At 41.9% G+C, this 4,992-nt stretch overlaps 1 pseudogene; it reads right to left on the bottom strand.

The window, feature by feature from the left end:
- Nucleotides 1–3,572, bottom strand: part of LOC114039054 — an 8,449-nt pseudogene extending 4,877 nt beyond the window's left edge.
- Between the last annotated feature and the right edge of the window lie 1,420 nt (nucleotides 3,573–4,992).

The following is a 4,992-nucleotide window of genomic DNA, read 5'->3' as shown; positions in this document are numbered from 1 at the left end:
GTGTGTGTGTGTGTGTGTGTGTGTGTGTGTGTGTGTGTGTGTGTGTGTGTGTGCTCCTCCTCTTCTTCTTCTTCCTCCTCCTGCCCACACCCACGTACGCATTGTGATTTTGTGAGGAAAAAACAAATTAACCTAATGTGATTTTCTTGAGCTCTTTCCCTGATAATTCCTCAAGGACCGTCACCATTCTCTGCGCTGATCCTGAACTTTTCCACAATGTCCTCCAGCTCCCAGGAGATTGAACCAGTGGAGATTTGGGATGGTCTGGGTTTGGAGGAATGATTATCAAATGTATTAGTTCATTAGTTCATTTAAAAACTGGGTCATGTGAAAACTGTTCTTTCCAAGGTTACCAATGATCTTAAAAAAACAAAACAAAACAAAACAAGCACTTATTTTCTCTTTCTCCAACATTGTCTCCCTCCACCCTCCAATTGAGCAAAAAGAAAGGAAAACCCTTATTAACAAATATGCATAGTCAAAGCAGATTCCCTCATTGGCCATGTCCAACAATGTATGTCCTATTCTGCATTTTGAGGCCATTGTCTGTCAGGAAGTGGGTAACATGGGTCATCTTTGATACTCTTGGTATGGTGGTTATTCATTGCATTGATCAGTGTTCTCAGGTCTTTCAAAGTTGTTTTCGTTACAATGCTATACTATGTAAATTGTTTTCAGGTTCTGTTCACTTAATTCCACATCACTTCATTCCAGTCTTTCCCATTTTCTCTGAAACCTTCCACTTAATTCTTTCTTATGGTGCAGTAATATTCCATTACAGTCATATAAAATAATTGGTTTATCCATTCCCCAACATGTGGGTATCCCTTAATTTCCAGTTATTTGCCACTATGAAAAGAGGTGCTATAAATGTTTTTGTACCTGTGGGTCCTTTGCTTCTTTTTAAAAATGATCTTTAAAATTTTTTTTTAATTTTTGTTGATACATTTTTGGTTTTTCCATCATTTTCTTTTTGAAATCTTTCCTTCTTTCCTCCCCAACAAAGTATCCCTTATAATAGTGAATTTAAAAAAAAATTAAAATTTAAAATTAAAAAAAAATCAGTTAAGTAAAACTTATCAATATATCAACTGTGTGGGACAGTGTCTGGATGTTCCCTCAGCTCTGCAAAGAGTTCACTTTCTCAACTTTTCATAGGTCCAACCCTGGTTATTATCATTACACAGAGTTTGGGTTCACTTTTTTGATCTCTCTGTTCATATGACAATAGCTGGTTAATCATCTCATTCTTAACTGTTATGTTCAGTGGCTTTTTCTCAGTCTTCATTCTCTCTGCAACTTTTTTTTTAAACAGTATCAGCCCATTTCCTCTTCCTGAATACTCTCCTCTCTTAGCTTTAGTAACATTGTTTCCTTGGTTCTCTTCCTGTGTAGTCAGTCATCCACCTCCTGGATCATCAGCCTTTTCCTGCCCAGGAAATATGGGTATTCCCAAGGCTGTCTTCTCTTTTTCTCTACTCTGTTCCCCTCGTTGATCTTGGCAGCTCCCCTGGCTACAATTAGGCAATGTGGCATACTAGAGTACTAGACTCATGGGGTAGGAAGACCCGAGTTCAAATCCCTTCTTAGTAGCAATACGGACCAATAATTTACTTTCTCTTAGCCTTATTTTCCTTATCTATAAAATGGGAATAATAATAACAATAGTACATACCTCACAGGGTTATTTAATTCTTAAATGAGATAATCTGTGTAAGGTATTCCGGAAACTTTAAATAACTATCCAAATGTCAGTTACTATCATGTCTATACTCATGACTCTTAGATTTGCACATCCAAGCCCACTTTCTCTCTTGCACCCCAGTTCTTCATTACTGTTGTTTGCTGGACTTTCCACCTGGATGTCCCAGAAGCATCGTGAATTCATCCCTTCTGGAACAGACTTCGTTATATTTCCCTTCCCCTCTTCTACACTTCCCCGCTTTTATTGACAGTTTCCACCTGAGTCATCCCTGACTCATCCCTCTCCCAGTATCTGGGACAGTAGATCTTCAGTGAATGTTGATTGGCTGTTAGGAAACCATTAAAAAAAAAAAACCACCCTCTAATAAAGGATTGTCTAATGATAGTTCATATTTACATATTGCTTTAAGGAATTGAAAACATTTTACATATATTATTTCATTTGATCTTCACTACAACCTTGTGAGGTATAGTATCCTTTCATTTAATAGATTCTGAGGAAGTTGTGACTTGTCCGTGATCACACAGCTAGAAAGCGTCCGAAGTGTGAATTGAATCCTGGTCTCTCTTGACTTCAAGTTCATTGATCTTTTTAATATTTTATTCAGTATTTTTGTCTGAATAATTGTTAGGTATTTTGGAATATAGTTTTCTTTCTATGCTTTCCAGCATAGTGGTACAATGGCTAAAGCATTGGGCCTGGAGTCAGGAAGACTTCAAATCCAGCCCTCTAGCTGTGTGACCCTCGGCAAGTCATTTAACCTATGTGGGTGTTAGTTTCTTCAGATATAAAATGGGGATAAGGGCAGCTAGGTGGTACAGTGGATGTTATAGCACTGGGCCTGGAGTCAGGAAGACTTAGTTACAGAGTTCAAACCTTATTTTACAGATGAGGAAACTGAGGCAAGCAGGGTTAAGGGATATGTCACACAACTAGTAAGTGATGCAAAGTTTGAACTTTGTATCATAGTCTTCCTGACTTTGAACAAAGCCAGAAATAGTAAAGTTAGGTGGCGCAGTGGATAGAGTACTGGGCCTGGAGTCGGGAAGACTTGAGTTCAAATCTGGCCTCAGATACTTATTAGCTATGTGACTTTGGGCAAGTCACTTCACTCTGCTTGCCTTAGTTTTCTCATCTGCAAAATGAGCTGGAGAAGGAAATGGCAAACCACTCCAGTATCTTTGCCAAGATAAACCCCAAATGGGGTCACAAAGAGACAGATGAGACTGAAAAAATGACATGACTGAACAACAACAACAAAATGGGGATAATAATAGTACTGCCCTTGTAGGGTTGGTTGTGAGGACATAATAAATGTCATAATATTTCTTATTCCTTTTCCTCCTTCCTCTGCTTTATCTCTCTCAGGTTTGGGTTTATTGTCTCATGCAGGGGGTTTGATAATGTGCCTTCTATTTCTGTTTTTTTTTTGGTAAATTATTTACTTTTGTAATTAATTGTTCTTTGAATGCTTGATAGGATTAACTTATAAGTTCCTCCAGATCTGAGGTGGTGGTGGTGGTTGTTGTTTGAGGTTGATAATTTCCCCAAATGATTTAACAATCTTTCTGGGGGTTTGGAATAACTCTTGGGAAAACAATGGAAAACAAATTTTTGGAGAAAAACGGAATTAAGCCTATTTTCATGCTGATGTGCAGCATGCAGTGTTTTGGGTACATTATTTTATTGAAGGAACAGTATTGCTTGCATTGAAATTTTCTCCGGATCAGAGGGTGGGGAAGGAGCTTGGTTTGGGAGGCACTGCTTCAGGACACACACATCCAAGAAGGTTCACATTGCATCCTAGCGCTCACCCAGGAGAGAGAGCATTGAGGGTCACAATGAACCAGTTTCCAACTGAAGCCATTTTCCACGTAGCCACCAGGGAGCAGTGTTACCTCAGAATTACAGAGTTTGGCCCCAAATTTATGCAACAGACCGGTATTGCGCTAATGGAAGAAGAGAAAGAGCCAGAGTTGCGTCCTGCGGTTTGCTGACCTTTCCTTCCTGGAAATGAGCGTGTGGGGCAGGGGGAGTCTTGTGCTTGGCCACAGAAGGTTTTGCTTTCCACACAGCCCACCCTCCTGCCTCCCACCTCTCACCTCCTGATGTTTGCTAGGTGATTTCCCTCCTGATCTGTTACACAGGACAGCTGCCCTTGTGCAGCCCGCAACCACTTCGGCTGCTGATTGGGCAGCTGCAGGCACCCTCCCGAGTCAGCATCTGGGGGTGGGGGGAGCGGACTTGGGTGAAATCCACAAGCAAAATCTTCCAGCGTTATTTCAGGATTTTAGTCGCCCCGTTGTCGGTGGGGTTGCTGTTTACACGATCCTTCGACCTGTTCTTTGTCCTAGAGGTCCAGGTCTGTGTTTCGCCTTCACAGAGTTGGAATTGGCTGTTTGAGGAGTGAGGGGGAAGAGAAGTATTTTGTATAGTGCACTATACATATGCATGGCGCTTTACAAATGTCACCTTATTTGATCTTCACAACAACCCTTCGAGGTAGGAGTTGTTATGATCCCTAGCTTACCAGCTGAGGAAACTGAGGCAAACGGAAGTTAAGTGACTCGCCCCGGTTCACAAAAAATAGGTATCTGAGGCTGGATTTGAATTCGGGTCTTCCAGGGTCCAGGTTTAGCGCTCCATCCATCGTACAACCTGGCTGTCTTCACAGGGGAAGCTTGTTGGACTGGACCACCTACTAGCTGGGTGACTTTGGGCAAGTTACAACCTGAATAAACCGTAAGATGTGGACGACATTAACCCTGCCTGCTTCCCCTGCTGCTGTGCAGAAAGCACTCTGTAAATGTTTAAAGTGTTCATGGAAATGGAAGGTAGCATTATTCCCCTGCCTACAGAGAGCAGAAGCGTGGGTGCTACGATGTTATTACACAGCCACTACTTACAGCCCTTTGTGGTGGGGTGGGGGTGGGTGGAGCGAGGGGAGTGTACCTGTTGACCACCATCTCCTTTCCAATACTCTCTCCTCCCGCTCCCGGTTTTTTGTGACACTGCTCTCTCTTGACTCTCTGGTTTCCTGCCAGTTTGACTGTCTTCTCTGATGGCTAGTGATCCTTAGCAAATCCCATGACTGTGGGTCTTCCCCAGGATCGAGTTCTAGGTCCTCTTCTCTCTCTACAACATTCTCTTGGCAATTTCGTCAACCTCTAGGGGTTAAATGATCAAATCTATAAAGATAATTCACAGATCTGTACATCCAGCTGACCTCAGCCCCACCGCGCCTCTTGTCTCTTGTGCATTTCAGACGGATATGGAGACAATTCAAA

Source organism: Vombatus ursinus, unplaced genomic scaffold, assembly GCF_900497805.2.
Source record: "Vombatus ursinus unplaced genomic scaffold, bare-nosed wombat genome assembly UNPS02011591.1, whole genome shotgun sequence".
Taxonomy (NCBI): domain Eukaryota; kingdom Metazoa; phylum Chordata; class Mammalia; order Diprotodontia; family Vombatidae; genus Vombatus; species Vombatus ursinus.
The sequence above is the reverse complement of the archived record's forward strand: the minus strand, read 5'-3'. Positions and strand labels throughout refer to the sequence as shown.